The sequence below is a fragment of the Triticum dicoccoides genome, chromosome 2B (genome assembly GCF_002162155.2).
Source record: "Triticum dicoccoides isolate Atlit2015 ecotype Zavitan chromosome 2B, WEW_v2.0, whole genome shotgun sequence".
In the NCBI taxonomy this organism is placed as follows: domain Eukaryota; kingdom Viridiplantae; phylum Streptophyta; class Magnoliopsida; order Poales; family Poaceae; genus Triticum; species Triticum dicoccoides.
Genome location: NC_041383.1, coordinates 460,088,451 through 460,108,998, shown reverse-complemented (window position 1 = coordinate 460,108,998; position 20,548 = coordinate 460,088,451). Strand labels below are relative to the sequence as shown.

Genomic DNA, 20,548 nt, shown 5'->3' with positions numbered 1-20,548 from the left:
TTCCAAACTCTCCGAGCCGGACACCCATTCGCAGGAGGACGTGACCCAAACCCCGAACTTAGAATCGGGCGGCAGGCCGAAAAAATTGCGCAACATCCCGGAGCCCGAGCGGCCAAGCTTGGAAGCTTGTCCGCCCCTGGGCCTCAGATTGGGTCAGGGTTTGGGCTTAAATCTACCCACCCGCCCAGATGCAAGCAATCTTTCCCACATCAGACAAGAGCCCCAAGAGACAGTACATCACTTCTGGGCCAGATTCCTCCTTGTAATAAACAAGGTTAAGGACTATCGCGAGGAAGACGCAATCTCATTCTTTTGTAAAAATTGCACAGACAAGGGCATCCTCAATGCCATAATTCGCCGCGACATAGTACGCTTTGCTGACTTGGCGGCCATAGTACAGAAGTACTGTGCGATGAAAAGCGCCTGGAAAACCCAAACAAAATTCTGGGATCCTCCGGCTCTAACTAAACCCTTCATCCGAACTAAAAGGGTAACCTCTCGCAAGTTACCCGACTCAATTACCAAAAAACCAAGGCCCGCTGCAGGGCGTGGAACCGTATTGGAGGAATGGCTCACTGGGCCATGCAAAATTCACAGCACACCGGATACCATACCAACACATAGCCTTAGAGCATGTTGGATACTCCGGCAGGTAGCGAAGAGCAGCGAGGATCTCCTCATCAACCATATCACAGAACAACATCCCGCCGAATATCACAATACGGTACTGACAGTCTTCGAGAATTTCACCACAAACAATAGGCGTGAGCGAGCACTCCGCAGCCTTGCCGAAGTCTGGCACGTTGTAGCAATGAATCCATGGAATGACATGGCTATAACTTTCAATGCCAGTGACGAACCACAATTCCGAACAGTTCAGGCAGCAGCCGCTTTGGTCCTTAGTCCAATCATGGACGGCTTCCGGCTTACTAAATTGCTCATGGACGGCGGTAGCGGATTAAACCTGATCTACGAGGAGACCCTCAACAAGATGGAAATAGACAAGAGCCGCATTGAGCGAAGCACCACGACCTTTAGGGGAATCATCCCTAGTCGGGAGGCATGATGTGCGGGAAAAATCACACTAGATGTGGTATTCGGCACGCCGGAGAATTACAGGTCCGAAGAAACCACATTCCAAGTGGCCCCGTTTAGCAGCGGATACCACGCCCTTTTAGGGCGGGACGCGTTCGCGAGCTTTCAAGCTATACCTCATTACGGGTACATGAAGCTCAAAATGCTCGGGCCCAATGGAATCATCACTCTAGCTAGTGATCCGGATGTCGCACTCCGCGCTGAAAATAAAACCGCCGCGCTGGCCCTGGAGGCATTATCTGAAGCCCTCGCAGCCGAAGAACTAACCACGCTGCACGCTACAGTGGACAGAGACGACGTGATACTCGATAAGTGACCCAAGTCCACCTCTTTCAAACTAGCGGACGATATAGTCAAATTCCAGGTCCACCCAATGGACCCCACAAAGACAGCTTCCATTGGGACACAGCTGAACCCCACAATAGACGTTGCACTGCGAGAGTTCCTGCGTGAGAATTGGGATATCTACGCCTATCATCCTTCAGACATGTCGGGCATCCCACGCAGGTTGGCCGAACACAGCCTAAATATACTGAAGGGATGCAAGCTGGTCAAGCAGACTCTTCGGCGCTTTTCAAAACCTAAACGACAAGCCATGGGAGAAGACCTAGCTAAACTACTCGAGGCCGGATTCATCAGAGATATAAAACATCTGGATTGGCTAGCAAACCTGGTGATGGTACCAAAGAAGGACAAATCCTGGCACCTATGTGTTGATTTCAAGGACCTCAATAAGGCCTGTCCCAAGGATCCCTTCCTCCTCCCCCGCATCAATCAAATCATCAATGCTACCGCAGACTACAAGAGATCGGGCCTACTATGACGAGCTAAAATATGTCATTGAATAGCTAATAACGTCACAAATTACCCCCTGGTGACATTTTATTGGCGTCACAAGCATCATCACGGAATCCCCGTCACGGATTACTCCTAGTGACGGCGCACACGCGAAAACGTCATCGAAATTGGGACCTTCAGTGACATTATATAGAACGTCATTGACTTACTATTTCCATGATGATCAATTAATGTCACATGTTAGGAGAAAATATGCCGTATTGTACCATATTCGGTGACGAGGCAACGTCACTAACTTTATGCCACATCAACACCCGAGCAACTATCCCACTAGTAGTGTCATTACTTTTATTATGGATGAAGATGACGCCATCAAAATATATTTACTTTCTTTCAAATCTAATTATGATGAAAATAAGTATTTATTTCACACCACATCACATAAGATTATATAAAAAAGTTGAAGAGAAAAAACACATCATAAATTGATATCAAAGACAAATCATATTATGTATGAAATCGTCTCAGCCAAATCATTCTGTAAACAAAAATGGCGGTAAAAAGCTGACTCAAGTTTAACACAGACAATAGACAAGATGAAAACTAATATTAACTAAAGACCACATATGTTATCCTGATGATTGCAATGTAAGGATGGCATTCATGAACCATCTGGTTGGGACTGGGACTGCAGAGTTGCTTGAGCCCTCAAAAAATCAAGCAGATTGTCCCGTCTCCTTTTGCTTCTTTGCCCAGGCTTCAGTCTTCTCTTGCTGGCTCTTTTTTAAAGCTTCCAATTCTTCTTGCTGCTTCTTTTGTATCTCTTAAAATGCTCTCTCTCGTGCTTCAAGTCTTGCGACTAACTCCTCCCGATGCCTATAAATGACAAAACACAACAATGTTGCATCGTAATGAGATGAAAACATACAAGATAACAAGGTACAAGGGTACCAATTTAAAATAGATAAGTACATTATTAAATGTCAAGGCAAGCATGCTGACGGGCCAATGAAATAGTAAACTCAAGAATAACTTATAATGTTTTAAAATATGCATAACCAACAGTTTGATTACAGGAAGCATCACCAAAAGGATATCAAGTCAACAACCCAGGTTAAAAGAAGCACTCCTTAGTTGAACTTTCGTTCACTTCAATGAGTGCACCATGCACACATAAGCAAGAAAAAAGAAACAACAAGAACAGAAAGGGAAATAAGATAATTACCTGTCATTTGCATCTCTTGCCTCTCTATCCTTCTATTCAATTCTTTCTTCTAGAAATCGGATCTAGGCTCATGAAGTAGAGCTCCCAGACCTCCCGGATCTTGATGCATACCCCATGCTAGAAAGGACGGTACTATGGGCGCTTTCTTCCTTTAGAACTTCAGCCACAATCGATGTATCGGATACTGGCTGCTCACCTTCTGATTGTGCTTCCCTTTTCTTTTCCATCGCATTCTATAGTACAAAGAAAAATATTGATGCTAAGGCAAAGTTCATATGCTAGCAATATGAGAATCTATTTCAAGTCAGAAACAATAGAGGAAGAAATCTTACATGAGCTAGAAGTCCTGACTCAGCTCATGCTATCAGTCTTGCTGTTTGTATGGGTGTCTTTGAAAAACTCAATGGGACTTGGATCATGATTATTGTACTTGTCTTTTTTCTACAAGATATATGAAATTGTAACATTACTACTACTACATACATACATACATACATACATACATACATACATACATACATACATACATACATACATACATACATATATATATATAGGCCAGATGCAATAGACATAGGACTACAAGTAAGATATTTGGAATTCTTACAAGTTTGCTGAAATAGGAAACATAGGACATATATCCCGTCTTTTGGTGTTGCCTGACAGCTTCTCGGTTTTCCTTATTCATTTGACATATTTTATACATAAAAAATGAATATAAGTATTTACATATGGTACAGTAGATGTGAATGCAAAAACTATTGTTGGTCGCATATCTTGTTACAAACCTTGTTTCTTTCATCAGACCATTTATTGACAAGGCTAGTCCAATTCTCATGAGTAATGTTGGGTGGCTTATTTGATAATGCTTCCTGACAGAATATGTGAATCAATCTTTGAGTCAATTATTTGTGATACTTATAGTGCACAATGACATACAAATGATACAAGCAAGGCAAAATTAAAGTCAGTCAATCGACATTGTACATATTATTTAAGATGTACGTCTGCATGATTACCATTGCTTTGGACTTAGCAAGAGAGACCTCCTCTTCATCTCTCAAATCCTCTTCCTCTACATAGGCCTCCTCTTCAGCATCTCGGTCATACTCTGAGTCACTGCAATCATCAGCACCTTGTGCCTTTTGTGTCAGTTGTGCATTAGGAGCACTGGAGTATACAAGGCTACGAGCTATGCTTTGTATGTCTTTAAGAGACTCCTGCTCCGCAGCCTTGCATTCCGCAATCCTTGCATTCCTTTCCTTCAAATATGCCTCACCCTTGCGTTTCTGTTCCGCAAGATATTCCCTGCTATGCATATCACTCTCCAGAACTGGTGGCATGATTTTAGTAACTGAAGCTGGAAAAGATGACAGAGAGTGAACTTAATGAATTGCCGAAAGATCTACCAGCCTACATTATCAACACTAGATGACTGAAATCTGCTTAAACTTGTTTGGAGGAGTACTTGTAACGTACATGATTACATTAACTTATCTCTTGAAACTTGGCTTTCATTGCTAGTAGACAAAAAAGGCTAGATTGTGTAAAATAGTTAAAAACAAGTAGCTCTGCTATTAAGTAGTTTATGTGTTCCTTAATACTCAAACTTCGAATTGATGCTTGTCATTTGAGATGGCCAGGGCAATATTTTAACAGGTGCAACTGGAGCGGTTGAGCAGGGCCTCAAAAATTGGAGGGCTCACGACCTTTTAGGTAATTAAGATGTTAATTAAACAGAGAATTAATTATAGTAAACAATGATGGAAATATCGCACCCCAAGGCCCAAGCCACCTCGTACTTCTCTCTCCAATCCCAATCCATCAAAATTACTCCCAGCGACCCCCTCTTCTCTCTCTCACTCTCTCTCTCTCTCTAAATGCATTGCTACTATTCCAAAAAAGAAAACAATCTCAAGGCCCAAATTAAATTACTCTAGCAGATCATGGTCATGTACACTAGCAATCACCCACTGGAGCTTTACGTGCAGTCTTTCATGATCTACAACTACAATGCTACTCTGAAGGTTGTGGGAGTTCTCAGCACCCTATTCTTTTATTACTACTCGTGTTTATAAGTACACTACTACATCCAGTTTTTTGTTCTTTCTTGAATTTGTGCATCTGGTGTTGAATTCTACATGAAAATTATACTGTTGCAGTGATTAACAAACTATACTCCAACGTCGGGGCTTAAATTTTGATTTGCACAGGGCCTGTGATTTTCTATGTACGGTCCTGGAGATGGCAAAGACATTACTGTATGATGCTTTTGAGGGTTGCAGAACAGATCGAAGTAAACAACTTACTTGGAAATATGGAGCATCCAGAATTCAGTTAAACAAGAACAACTGCAGACTCGGCCTTTATTCAGTTTCGAACAAGTGCAGACTCGGTCTTTATTCTGTTTTGAACAAGAACAAGTGCAGATTCAATCTTTATTCAGTTTTGAACAAGAACAAGTGCAGACCTAGTCTTTATCAAGAATTCGAAATAAATAACATACACCGTGAACTCCATATGGTAATATATTGTATCAAGAACAAGTGCAGACATTAAGTTTTGACCATCCTAGGTAAGGACGATTTATGGGGTAGCAGAACCACAAACAAGGAAGCCACATGGTCGCTGAATTACAGGAAATCTCACGACAACTGAGTAAAAATCGAGTAAAACTTACAGAGCTACGGGATTTGCCACATGGTCGTTGTATTCAGAGATGTACACAACCGTGTGCGCTTTTCTCCCCCAAACCCCTTCCATGGTGATCCCTAACGTCTAGAGCTTGCGGGATAAGGAGGGCGGGATGAGTAAATTACCGTCAGCCGACGCTGGTCGCTGCAATCTGTGGGGAAAGAGAGACGGGTGGGGAGGCCTCCTCCAATCCGCTGTCGCTGGTTGATGTAGTGGATCTGAGCTCGGCCGGTCGGGTGGCCTCCTCCAATCCGCCGTCGCCGGTCGCTGCGAGCAGGGGGGATAGAGCGTAGTGCTCGTGGGGATGGTTGTGTGGTGGATTCAAGGTCGGCCGGCTGGCGGCCACCCCCAATCTGCCGGCCCTGATCGCCGCAGTCGTGGGATATAGGAGAGTCGATTGAATCTGGCGAAAAAATGCCGGGGTGGGCGGTGGCCTTTAGCGGTGCCTCTTCGCGGGCGAAATAGAAGGAGAAAATTTGGCTGGGCCTTTGACGGGTGGGGACAGGATGCGGGAAAAAGAAAGAGAAATGGAGGGGAAAGAGTTTTTCTGGTGTGCAGATTGTTTTATTTTTCATAATTTAATTTCCACATAATGGTATGCAATTCATTTAATACGAAATAAGTAGCAAATGATTATTAAAAAAAGTAAACCTTGCATAGACATTATGATGTGGTATTTTCCATGTACTCTTTTCTAGAGAATTGTAAATATATATGGCGAAAGTTGTACATGTTAGATAACGTATAGAGGTGTCTTAAATATGTGATCTTGGAATAAAACAAAATGCAAACGAGTGAATTTTTGTACTACTCCGTCTGAAAGTAATTGTCGGAGGAATGGATGTATCTAGATATATTTTAATTTTAGATACATCTATTTTTATCTTTTCCGACAAGTATTTTGGGACAGAAAGGAGTACTTGTGTAAATAAAATTGGTAACGTCAGATGATGGTTTTCAACGATGATTGTTTAGAGTCTGAATCTACTCATCCGCGTAGTCCCCAACCTCTAGTGTAAGCGATCTAGGATGTATAAAGCCCTTTTTTAGATGTATAAAACTCCTCTTTTATCAAGAGCACTCGTTGGTAGTGGCATGCAACTAGACATGAGGTCGTCCAATCATTGTACCCAACTTTTTTCATTCGACACAAACACACAAATGAATCTGTCCTAGAATTGGGCCTACTGTTCCTATAATTGTCCATGATATACACATTTTTCTGCCAACTACTACCTACCATTTTTATTTTTGAGATCGAACCAAACAACCGCAATGTCATACACATCACCTCACGAACAACCGTAATAACCTTATTTTCCATGCCATTGACTATTTATGAGATACAACAAAATAATTCCATCACTAGATAAAATGTGACTAAACAATGGGGGGTCCCATTGTCAACATTGACGTGTGGGTCCTACCATTCAATAAGATGTGAAGCATCTATGATGGGTCCCACTTCTGGACGTCACATGACAAAAAATGAGCATCATACATTCGTAATATTCTGTGACTTTAAGATGTTTGTCATCAAAATTACCAAATCGTCATAGAAATTGGCGGACTCGTGGCACTCAACCATTGAGGCGATTTTGTGACGTTAACCATCACTGATTCATGGTGATTAGTGACGCCACCTATAAAACATCACACATTGGGTATCTGTGTGACATTATTCACCATCGTCACGAGGATTTTCGTCACAGTATCTCAATTTTCTTGTAGTGGCAGGACACGACTCATTGTGTTTCCTCGACGCATACTCCGGATACCATCAAATTAAGATGGCGGAGTCCGACCAAGCCGGAACGACATTCATAACACCATACGACCCCTTCTGTTTCAATACCATGCCTTTTGGGCTCAAAAATGCTGGCGCACCCTATCAACGCATGATTCAGACATGCCTGGAAAAGCAAATCGGCAAAACAGTGGAGGCATACATAGACGACATGGTCATCAAAACTAGACACGTCGAGTCTTTAATAGATGACTTGAGACTTACGTTCGATAATCTCCGAACATACGACATCAAGCTCAATCCGGAAAAATGTGTTTTCGGCGTACCTGCCGGAAAGCTGCTTGGCTTCATCGTCTCCAACAGAGAAATTGAAGCAAATTCGGCAAAAATTCGAGCTCTGCCATAATTGGATATTCCAACAGACCTCAAGCAAATCCAAAAATTAACTGGATGCGTGGCTGTCCTAAGCCGCTTTATATCCCGATTGGGAGAAAAGACACTACCTCTCTATCGCCTTCTTCAACGCACCGAACACTTCATGTGGACGGATGCGACCGCGGCCGGACTGGAAGAAATAAAGGCCCTCTTGGCCAGCAATCCAATCCTGACTGCGCCAAATACTGGCAAACCCATGCTATTATATATAGCTGCAACACACCAGGTTGTAAGCGTAGTGCTCACTGTCGAACAAGAAACAGACGGACACAAGTTCCCACTTCAAAAGCCGATATACTACGTATCCACAGTCCTCACTCCATGCAAATCCCGGTACCCACATTATCAAAATATAGCATACGCGGTCTTCATGGCATCCCAGAAACCACGACACTACTTTCAAGAGTGCTCAATCACGGTGGCCTCAGAAGTTTCACTCAACGATATAATAAATAACCGCGATGCCACGGGCCGGATTGCTAAATGGGCTATCGAGCTCCTCCCATTTGACATAACATATAAACCGCGGCGAGTTATTAAGTCTCAAGTCCTGGCTGACTTCGTCACTGAATGGACAGAATCCGAACTCCCGAAAGAGTATGGCGCATACTCCAATTGGATCATGCACTTCGACGGCTCTAAAATGTTGGCCGGATTGGGAGCGGGTGTTATCCTGACATTCCCCACCGGAGATGCGGTTCAGTATGTACTCGAAATACTATACACAGACTCCAACAATGCAGCCGAATACGAGGCTCTGTTGCACGGTCTTCGGATGGCAATCTCCATGGGCATCCCACACCTAGAAGTGCGCGGGGATTCAAACCTCGCAATATCTCAGATAAATGGAGACTTTGACGCCAAGGATCCGAAAATGGCGGCCTACCGTAATGCCGTCCTCAAAATGTCAGCTCGGTTTGAGGGGCGTGAATTCCACCATGTGGTCCGAGAAAACAATCAAGCGGCGGATATCCTCGCCCGCATTGGCACTAAACGCGACACCATCCCACCTAATATCTTCTTGGAAAGGTTGTTCAAGCCATCCGTGGTGTGGGAGGGGGAGACCGGCAATACCAGTCTGGATCCGAATATACCCCCTGATTCCGAACAATCTGACAAAATCGGAGGCTTTGCCACCGAGATAACACCTTTGGCCCACGAGATCATGGCTATCATCGCCCCGTTGACCAAGCCCTTCTTAGCCTACCTAAATAGGCAAGAGCTCCCCGAGGACCAAAATGAGGCACGTTGCATTGTGCGGCGCTCCAAGGCCTACAAAGTCCATGAGGGAGAGCTTTATAAGAAAAGCGCCACAGGAGTGCTCCAAAGATGCATCTCCGAAGAGGAAGGGCGGCTGCTCTTGGCTGAAATCCATGCCGGACTCGGCGGCCACCACGCTGCATCTCGGGCACTTGTAAGCAAGGCCTTCTGTACAGGTTTTTACTGGCCAACAACCCGGGCAGATGCACAGGACCTTGTCCAACATTGCATCGGTTGGCAACTTTTCGCCAATCAGAGCCATCTGCCCCCTACCGCTCTCCAAACAATCCCCATAACATGGCCCTTCACGGTCTGGGGGCTTGATATGGTCGGACCCCTTCAAGGGGGAAGCCATAAGAAAAAATACTTATTGTTCATGGTGGAGAAGTTCACCAAATGGATAGAAGCCAAACCAGTTAAAACGGCTGAATTCGGACCAGTGATAGACTTCATATCAGGGGTTGTGCACCATTACGGTGTCCCCCATAGCATCATCACTGACAATGGCTCAAATTTCACAGCCGATGAGGTGAAAACTTGGTGCAGCAACATGGGCATTAAGCTCGATTACGCCTCTGTCTATCACCCCCAAACAAACGGTCAGTTCGAACATGCAAATGGTCTTATAATGAGCGGCATCAAACCCAGACTAGTGTGATCCTTGAAGGAATCAGATACGCACTAGGTCGAGGAGCTCGACTCCGTACTATGGGGACTGCGGACCACGCCAAATCACACTACCGGATACACACCTTTCTTTATGGTGTACGGTGCAGAGGCAATACTACCCTGCGATATAATTCATGACTCACCTCGCGTGGGCATGTACGAAGAGAAAGAAGTCGAGCTAGATCGGCAGGACAACTTAGATGCCCTGGAGGAGGAGCGCGACATAGCAAAAGCTCGTTCCACATTTTATCAGCAGCAGGCTCGAAGATATCAAAGTAGAGAAGTACATGCCAAAAATTACAACATTGGCGAACTCGTTCTACTCCTACCAGAGAAAAAGAAGGACAAGCTCAAGCCCAAGTGGGAGGGTGTCGGTGTCAAAACCGGCAGATCTCGGGTAGGGGGTCCCGATCTGTGTGTCTTAGGCTGATGGTAACGGGAAGCAAGGGACACAATGTTTACCCAGGTTCGGGCCCTCTCGATGGAGGTAAAACCCTACTTCCTGCTTGATTAATATTGAAGATATGAGTAGTACAAGAGTAGATCTACCACGAGATCATAGAGGCTAAACCCTAGGAGCTAGCCTATGATGGTATGATTGTAATTGTGATCGGCCTTCTAAGGACCATCCTCTCTGATTTATATAGACACCAGAGAGCTAGGGTTTACATGGAGTCAGTTACAAGGAAGGAACATAATATCCGGATTGCCAGGCTTGTCTTCCACGCAAAGGAGAGTCCCATCCGGACACGGGCCAAAGTCTTGAGTCTTGTATCTTGACGTTTCTATAGTCTGGACGATGTATACAGTCCGGCAGTACGGATACCCCCTTATCCAGGACTCCCTCAGTAGCCCCTGAACTAGGCTTCAACGACGATGAGTCCGGTGCGCAGTCTTGTCTTCGGCATTGCAAGGCGGGTTACTCGTCCGAATACTCCAAGGTTATTATCGAACATGTAGGCCGTGTCTGGATCTGCAAGATGATTTTCACACACCATGGTAGGGAACGTAGCGTAAACCCGTTCTGCTGGCAATCTTCGTACGTCGTGCCCTTGCATCGTGGCCTGGTCCAACACGAACCGGCGTTTCCTGCTCCACCTTGACTCGCGCTGCGAGGCGGTTTTATTGGCACGTCCTGCCAAAGCAGAGATCGTGTTCCTCTTAATACGAGATCTTTCATCAATATGGGCATATGTGACCCTACGGTGACTGTTGGTATGATTCCGTGTATTTTAGATAAGTCTCAAGCGGCCACGCCAAGGACTCCTGATATTCATCCCCTTTATAAGGGGCCGAGGCCTACACCTCTTGTCCACCTCTCCTCCTCCTTCTCGCACCTCGAGCTCCAACACTCAAAACCTAAGCTCCAACACCCCAGATACTCCAGTATGTCCGGATCCGACGCAAAAGGCCGGTGGGTGACCTCCTTGATCCAAGAGGGGGATATCGCTAAGCTTAGGGAGGTTGGTTACCTGACCGCCGATATCCAGCACGGGCTTCCCACTCCAGGGCAAGTTATCCCCATGCCGGAGCCCAACGAGAGCGTCATGTTTGTCCCTCACTTCCTCCAATGTCTAGGCCTCACCCATGACCCCTTTGTGAGGGGGCTCATGTTCTACTATGGCTTGGATTTCCATGATCTGGCTCCAGACACCATCCTCCATATCTCGTCGTTCATTATTGTATGCGAGGCTTTTCTCCACGTCAACCCACACTTTGGCTTATGGCTCAAGACCTTCAATGTGAAGCCAAAGATGATCGAGGGGCGACATGCGGAGTGCGGAGGCACCATAATAAGCAAGAACGCTGATGCCCCATGGCCAGAGGGTTCTTTTCCGGAAGTATCCGATGTGTGGCAACGGAGGTGGTTTTATGTCACAACTCCTAGAGGCACAAAGTGGGTAGCCGCTCCTGAGTTCCGCTCAGGCCCTCCGTCACAGTTAGCATCTTGGACCGATGTAGGACGGAATTATGGATCTGCTGGCGATGTACTAGAACTGCAGAATCCTATCCGGGAGCTTATTGAGAGGGACATAAATCTTGTCAGCATAATGCAAGTGATGTTAGTCCGATGGATGTTGCCGTGCAAACGTAGGCCTCTCCGGATGTGGAAGTTCAATCCGGAGGGTCCGCGGGCTATTAAGCACTTCTTCGGCCTGAAGCTCGAAGGGATGTGTAAATTATTCTTCGGACCACAAGTAAAGTGTGTGGACACCACCGAGGATGCGGGCCTAAGCTGTAATTGCCTAGATGCCCAAGTAAGTAACCTTAAAGCCGGACACCTCATTTATACTTATCATAACTTTTATTCTAACAATCCCTCCGCGGCCAGGAATGGCTTGACAAGGCAAAGAGAATCATGTGTCCGCCGCCACTTCCTGAAGGCTCGCCTGGTCCAACCATTGCAAAGATGCTGGACCGGGCGCTCGGCAAAATCCCTTCAGGGAAAGGCGGAGGAGAGGGCAGTGAAGCCGAACTTCACGCGCTGCGCATCCAGACCGGGGAAATCGCTACCCCTCCTATGGAGGATAGCCGGGAAGGGGAGGTCAAAGCCTCCTCCCCACGCGGGAAGAAGAGGGCCGCCTCCGAAGATTTGGAGGCGGAGACGCCCAAGCAAGGGAAGAAAGTATCACTAGGGGGCTCTGCCGCGACGGGTACCCTCACCGCGTCGTGCCCACCATCGGGCCAGCCCTCCACCAAGCCGTAAGTTATTCATTAATTCGAAGGTATGGTGTTACTCCGAGATCCATAAGCAGGACTTCGTCTTTTGCAGTCCGGCGAGCACCTCTTCTCAACAGAGTTCGTCTTCGGGGGACCTTCTTCCGGAGATGATGGAGAGTGAGACTCCACCCCCCTCTCCGCCTCATGAGGCGGACGACACCGAGGTGTCGTCACGGAGGAGTCCCGACCTGCCGAAGCCGGAGGCCAACACGTCAGCCGCCCTGAGCCCGGAGCGTTCAGCTCCCACGGGGGGCGCTGAGAAGGGTCCGACACACTTCAATGTCTGGACGGACGTACTGACGGGCCTTCTGGAGCGAGCCGCACTCTCGGAGGAGCACCGCTCTTTAATGAGAACGGTGCTCACAAAGATTTTATCCGCTACCAGCGGTTTGAATGAGGCATTTATAAGTATGCTCAAAGGCTTTGAGGTATGTAGTAAAAAATGCACAAATTTTTGGTTATGAAGCACGCGCTAGGTGTGCTCCCTATAGGTAGTAGCCCCTGAGACTCTGGTTGCCCGCCATAGGCGGCAAACGGGTGATCATATACTAATGGTTGCACCGTACATGTGCGCAGGTATACAAGGATCCGGCAGCCGACCAGTCTGTTGAAGTTGACAAACTAAGGAGGCAGATCGGATCCATTGATGCCGATATCATGCTGTTGAATAAACGGCTGGAGGAGTCACAGGGTATGTGCTTGGTTTCCCTTATTATGATGTATAGGAAAATGCAAGTGGGGCATAATATTAATGCAATGTGTTTGCACTACAGATGGTGCTGCTGCCGTGGAGGCCCTAAGGGCGGAACTTTCTCAAGCCAAGGAACAAGCTCAGGCTAGCAATGTGGCTTCCCTAAAGGCTGCCGAAGAATTGAGAGCCGAATAGGCTGCTCATCGCCGAAGCGAGGAAAAGACAGCCGAAATGGCTAGGGAGTTAAAAGATGCCGCCGACCGATACACACTCCTCGAAAAGGAGAATAAGCCTAGTTCGACTGAGCTGGACAAGGCACTTAATGCCGCCAAGGAGATGCGGACCAAGATCCGGAGTATGCGGGAGGAGCTCCAACAGGCCGACAAAATCGTGGCTGGGGGCTCATACTTACTGCGGACGAAGTTCTTGGATCCGAAGTATGCTCCCCTGGCTAGGCGCATGGGTCCTGCAGATGCATATGCAGACTTGGAGAATAGTACGGCTGATGCTGTCAAGTTCTTCGAGGGTCAAGGCGATGAAGAAGTGGAGAAGCTTTTCTGGTTGCAGTTTAATGCTCCCACTCGCACGCTGCCGCTGAATGAGATGGTGGCTACTATGGCGGAGCTCCACAGGCTGTCCGGGCTTGCAATGCGGTTTGTAATAGACCATCTTTGGCCGACGGGACCTAAGTCGGACAGTTATTTTTGTTTGGTGCAACAATTCCTTGGAGCCGTGTCTCGGATTGACACCATGAGGAGGTCGGCGTGCATAGAAGGTGCGCGGATGGCTCTAGCCCGCGTTAAAGCCTATTGGGCAGATATGGAGGCCACTGTAATAGCGACCCAGGATCCGACGGGAGGCCAATATCCCGCCGAGAACTACTTGGCACAAGTCACAGAAGGTGCCCGCCTAATAGAGGCGTAGTGCTCGAAGAATGTTTTGTTCGAGTGAGAAGTCAAATCATTGTAGAAAACAATGTTTATTTTTAGTATTAGGCTATATTTATACTTTTGCCCGGAAGTATGATTGTATCCCCTATGCGGTCGTTTTTATATGTATAAGTAGTCCGAAAGATAGCAGTCGTTGGCTTCAGCCCCCACGCATACAATGCGGGGGTGTTCGCAAAAATATGCTTAATCACACTTGATCCAACGTCTTGGTCCATTAAGGAGGTGATCGCACGTTGAACTAGGCAACCAGACTATATAGCTGTAACACTTTCGCTTAGCCATGTGAGTGTAATGGTGGGGCTACTATGTAGCCCCTGGTATATTCACGTGCATCCGAATACGGGCGCGTATGCACATGGCCGGGAAACGGCCCTTCGTTAATGCGGAGGAATCCTAGAGATTTCGGTGAGTCCTCGAGTGGTTGAACAGTCTCTCGCTGTATCATGACAGTTAGTTTTCGAATTTCTCTACTGAGGCGCTCATCCGGAATAACCAGGGCACAATCGCAGTAGTTCTCCTTTGGCCTGCCTTAGCCGGTGATAACGGAACGTAAGGCGGCAAACGCAGGAGCCGGGCAAACCCAACATTTGACCAAAGACATGATTCGGAGCTGATGCATATAAGGCCAAACTCGTGACGCCGAACACTCCCGAAGGTGTTCGGGGTTTATAATAGAAGATGGACTCAAGAATGCCCATTCATTATGAACCCTAAATTTCTAGGTACGTGCGGTACTCTGTCATGGGGAAATGCTAACAACGGCAGTATCCTCTGTGGGTATGGAACCCAGGGGATGCTAGAAACAACAAGAGGAAATAGAAAAGGTTTACACAGGGGCTTAATCTAAAAAGAAACCTGTTGAACGGGGCCCTGTTGCACATCTGCGCCTTTGTCTCCGTTGTGCCGTATCCTGGAAGGGTATCGCGCGAACGTTGTCTGGAAAAAAAGGAAAACTCATAGGAGAGTACAACGTAAGTATGCGATGGATAGTAAAGGTGTAAGATGTTGGCCTGCAAATAAGGTTGAGCCACGTGTGGGGCTGTATTAAGTATTTATAGCCCCTGGTTTCCGCTATGGGATTACATATACGGTGCCCGGTTGAATTTTATCCGGGCTACCTGACTCGTCTAACCGTGTCTGTGGTATTAATGACCAGTCATGTTTTCTGATATTAGAGGCCGCTTATAGTCCGGCCGCCAGGGCTGTCGCGTGTTCCTCTGTGCGTGAAGGGCGCTCTGTGATTCCGCTAACGGTGATGACGCCATGTGGACCGGGCATCTTGAGTGTGAGGTAGCCATAGTGCGGCAATATGTTGAAGCGGGCGAAGGCCGTTCTTCCTAGCAATGCATGATAGCTTCTTTGGAAGCGTGCGATGGTGAAGAGTAGTTCTTCACTTCTGGAGTTGCCTGCGGGGCCGAATGTTACTTCCAGCACGACGGAGCCCCTGCCACAGGCTTCAACGCCTGTTATCCCCCCTTCGAAGGTGGTGTTGCTTTGGCTAATTCTGGATGGGTCTATCCCCATTCTGCGGATAGTGTCCTCGTATATTAAATTGAGGCTACTGCCACCGTCCATGAGTACGCGGGTGAGACGGTATCCATCAATTATTGGGTCTAGCACCAAGGCCTCTGATCCTCCGCGCCGAATACAAGTTCGGTCGTCCGTGTGATCGAAAGTGACCGGACGAGACATCCAGTAGTGAGATGTGGGTATGATGGGCTTTACATCGTGCGCGTCTCTAGGCGCACGTCCATGCCTTTTTGTGGATGTGTGAGTCGCGTGGATCATGTTTACTGTTTTAACCTCTGGCAGGAATTTTTTCTATCCCCCAGTGTTCGGCTGGCGAGGTTCATCCTCGTCTTCACTTGGTGTGTCCCTTCCCTTGTGTTCGGTGTTTAATTTGCCGGCCTGCTGGAAGACCCAACACTCTCTATGGGTGTGGTTCACAGGTTTCTCCGGGGTGCCATGAATTTGGCATAGTCTATCCAGGACCTTGTTCAGACCGGACGGTCCCTCTTTACTCCCTTTAAATGGCTTCTTTTGCTGATCAGGTCGAGAGCCCCTGAATCCGGAGTTGACCTCCATGTTATCCGGGCTCTCTTCCTTGTTTTGGTGTTTGTTTTTATTACGCCATGGCTTCCCATTGCAATCCCTTATTTCGGATGTGCTGGGGTCGCTAGTGCCTTTACGGGCCAGCCAGCTATCTTCACCTGCGCAAAAGCGGGTCATAAGGTTTGTTAAGGCTGCCATTTTCCTTGGCTTTTCTTGGCCGAGGTGTCGGGCGAGCCATTCATCACGGATGCTGTGTTGAATGCCGCTAAGGCTTCGACATCCAGACAATCGACAATTTGATTCTTCTTAGTGAGGAATCTATTCCAAAGCTTGTGGGCGGACTCTCTGGGCTGTTGGATTATGTGACTTAAGTTGTCTGCATCTGGAGGCCGGACATAAGTCCCTTGAAAATTGGCCCTGAAAGCATCTTCGAGTTCCTCCCAACTCCCAATTGAGTTCTCGGGGAGGCTTTTCAACCAGTGTCGAGCTGGTTCCTTCAACTTGAGGGGAAGGTATTTTATGGCGTGGAGGTCATCCCCATGAGCCATGTGAATATGCAGGATAAAATCCTCAATCCAGACCCCTGGGTCTGTCGTGCCGTTGTATGCTTCTATGTTCAAAGGTTTAAAGCCTTGTGGGAATTCATGGTCTAGTACTTCTTCGGTGAAGCACAGGGGGTGAGAAGCCCCTCCGTATCTGGACGCGCTATGGGATGCAGTCGGCTGTTGTTGTGTCCGGTGTTTATTCCGAACTGGTATTTGGCTTGTATGAGCGTTTGGGTGACCACAGTCCCTCGCCTGGGTATGTCCTTTAGATCCGTAGATGGACCTGGCTGCACCGGCCTTCTTATCCAGATGCTCACGTAGATCGTGCGCAGTGTCCGCAGCCGCTCTATTATGATTGTGAAGCAGTACGTCTGGTCTCTTGGTCGAATTTTCTTTTGGTGGAACAGCCGCGTCATCGAATTATGGCAGTAGTTTGCGCTTCGGATAGTTTTTGTATGGCGGTCATCGCCATATCTTTCTTCAGTGTCTAGCACTTTATCCCATCTTTGGTTGACCTTTTCATGTGCGGCCTTGAGCCGTTGCTTCTGCTTTTGTAGACTTCTTGCGGTGGCCATAAGCTTTTGGTGGAGGTTGTCTCGTTCCACTCGTTCGTCCGGGATGATGAATGCATCATCGTCTGGACTGTCTTCCTGTTGTGGGGTGGTTTCACGAGCTCGTCCCTCCAGATCATTGTTTGGCATGATCATTGTTGTGGGGTAGATATTTTCTCCGAACTTGGTTTGGCATGACCTGGCTCATCCTGCTCCATCGCTGGGTCCATGTGGTCGTTGTTGCTTTCGGAGTTTGCGGGTATATTAACCCTTCTTGCACTCTTGTCGCTATTTTTGCAACTTCTGGACTTTGAGTAGCGTCTGCGCCGCCTTTTCGACTTTTGCCCAGGATTTTTATCTTCCGGATTATCGCTGTCATCCTTCTTGGGCGTATCTACCATGTATATATCATGTGACATGGTAGTAGTCCCGAGCCCGAGAAATTCTGGAGCTTCTCCTGCATCGTCGTCCATACCGTCGATGTCTTCGGAGTCGAAGTCAAGCACGTCGGTTAAATCATCGATCGTGGCAATAAAGTGGGTGGTGGGTGGGCAGTGAATTCCTTCGTCGCCTTCTTCCCACTCAAGCCAGACATAGTTCGGCCCAGAGTTTCTTGACAAAGAGAGAGACTTTAATGAGTTCGGCATGTCACCGAAGGGCGAGTGCTGAAAGATGTCCGCAGCGGTAAACTCCATTACCGGAGCCCGACCTGGCTCGGCTAGCTCAGGAGTGTGCGGACCGGAACCAACGACCAGATACGAGTCCGAGGGTCCGGGGATATAGGTCTCCATAGATATGCGGCCTGTGTTCGGCACCACCGCCGATGAGCATGTGGCCTACGGGGCGGGGTCCATCCCTCCGTCCACGGGAAATGCAGCTGCCCCAGATTTAGATCCGGGGCTACTACAGAGATGATGTCCTGAGCATTGTTCGACAGCAGGTCTAAGCCATGCTCGTCGCGATTGTCCGACGCTCCTGGCATAGGCCCAAATCCGTCGAAGATCAAGTCTCCGTGAATTTCCGCTGTGTAGTTAAGATTTCCGAACCAGATCCGATGGCCAGGGGCGTAGCTATCGATCTGCTCTAGCTGGCCAAGCGAATTGGCCCGCCATGCAAAGCCGTCGAACAAAGAAATATGTCTGGGGAGAAAAGTCTCACCCTGGACCGTGTTGTTGACGATTGAAGACACCATCAAGCCTCGAAGCGATGACATAGAGGAACTCTCACTGAAAGCACCAATGTCGGTGTCAAAACCGGCGGATCTCGGGTAGGGGGTTCCGATCTGTGCGTCTTAGGCTGATGGTAACAGGAAGCAAGGGACACAATGTTTACCCAGGTTCGGGCCCTCTCGATGGAGGTAAAACCCTACTTCCTGCTTGATTAATATTGAAGATATGAGTAGTACAAGAGTAGATCTACCATCAGATCGTAGAGGCTAAACCCTAGGAGCTAGCCTATGATGGTATGATTGTAATTGTGATCAGCCTTCTAAGGACCATCCTCTTCGGTTTATATAGACACCGGAGAGCTAGGGTTTACATGGAGTCGCTTACAAGGAAGGAACATAATATCCGGATCGCCAGGCTTGTCTTCCACGCAAAGGAGAGTCCCATCCGGACACGGGCTGAAGTCTTGAGTCTTGTATCTTGACGCTTCTATAGTCCGAACGATGTATACAGTCCGGCAGTCTGGATACCCCCTTATCCAGGACTCCCTCAGAGGGTCCCTTCATCATTGATAAAGTTCTTACCAGAGGAGCGTACCGTCTGCATAATGCATCAGATAACAGACTCGAGCCGAACCCATGGAACGCGGCCAGACTCCGAAGATTCTATGCCTAGTGCTAAACTCAATGTTCGTCTCCTTACCTCCGCCTTTTTAATTATGTCCTCCTTTTTTCTTTCTTTTCCTCTTTTCTTTTTACACACGAAGTCTTAAATGCTTTACGGATGCATCGATCGCTCCGTCCGCACTATGCGTGCTCAAAATACCTAGGGGCTTCCTATACAGAAGCTTAATATAAGTATTTTCATGGCTTTATGCCCACCACATATGTGTCACCTTTCCATATGTGCCTTTTCTTCACCATTATATGCATCGATATGACTTAAGTTTTGGCCATGCTGGGTTGCCAGGCTCTTGTGTTTATGCCCTACGTTCCCGTTAATTCGTTTAGGGCATAAGGGGAGCACCTCTGCGATTGTTACTGCCGGGTCAGCCGGATGTATACCTCAGACTGGGTGATGCCGAAAGCTAGCGTTCTTAAGGGAATATTCGGTCGGTGAACAAAAGATGTTTTTTGTCTATTACAACATAAATCCCCAGATGTTTTGTATCCCGCGTCTCTGTTCGCAGTTCGGACATGCACATTGATGCATGTGTACCCAGGGAAAGGAACCCTTAACGAAACTATTCTCTCTGGAAGATGTTTCTTACTATCCATGTAATATAACATAACTAGTTGGGTACTTGTCTGTTCAAGCACTTATGACCCCTACGCCTGGTTTCCATGCATACCCGGTTTTACATAACTGAGCGGGTATTCGGATACACTTCGGCCTGTCGGGTCCGGAGGCTGAAGCGAAAAGGTCCGCCAAGACAAATGATTTACAATCCGGCTAGGGATTACATACGTCCGTTGAAGTACATAGTCACTTGGATTGGCTAAATTCTTCTTCTTTACCATCCAACAGGCTGTCTAGCCTACAATCTTGTTGGGAATACATTGCGGCTAATTCTAATTGGTCACTGTCGGTGTCAAAACCGGCGGATCTCGGGTAGGGGCTCCCGAACTATGCGTCTAGGCGGATGGTAACAGGAGACAAGGGACACGATGTTTTTACCCAGGTTCGGGCCCTCTCGATGGAGGTAAAACCTTACTCCTGCTTGATTAATATTGATGATATGGGTAGTACAAGAGTTGATCTACCACGAGATCAGAGAGGCTAAACCCTAGAAGCTAGCCTATGGTATGATTGTTGTTGGTCCTACGGACTAAAACTCTCCGGTTTATATAGACACCGGAGAGGGCCTGGTTACACAGAGTCGGTTACAATGGGAGGAGATCTTCATATCATATCGCCAAGCTTGCCTTCCACGCCAAGGAAAGTCCTAT

The 20,548-nt window shown here is 47.4% G+C and overlaps 2 long non-coding RNA genes across 2 annotated transcripts; both read right to left on the bottom strand.

Annotated features, from left to right (window-relative positions):
* Nucleotides 1-2,384: 2,384 nt before the first annotated feature.
* LOC119367836 lies at nucleotides 2,385-3,939 on the bottom strand. Its single transcript, XR_005176450.1, has 4 exons — nucleotides 3,726-3,939; nucleotides 3,451-3,559; nucleotides 3,119-3,351; nucleotides 2,385-2,769 (listed from the first exon to the last, which is right to left on the bottom strand). It is a non-coding gene; the product is annotated as an uncharacterized LOC119367836 (long non-coding RNA).
* A 79-nt stretch (nucleotides 3,940-4,018) lies between these two features.
* On the bottom strand, nucleotides 4,019-6,142 carry LOC119367835. Its single transcript, XR_005176449.1, has 3 exons — nucleotides 5,938-6,142; nucleotides 5,428-5,522; nucleotides 4,019-4,478 (listed from the first exon to the last, which is right to left on the bottom strand). It is a non-coding gene; the product is annotated as an uncharacterized LOC119367835 (long non-coding RNA).
* Nucleotides 6,143-20,548: the final 14,406 nt, after the last annotated feature.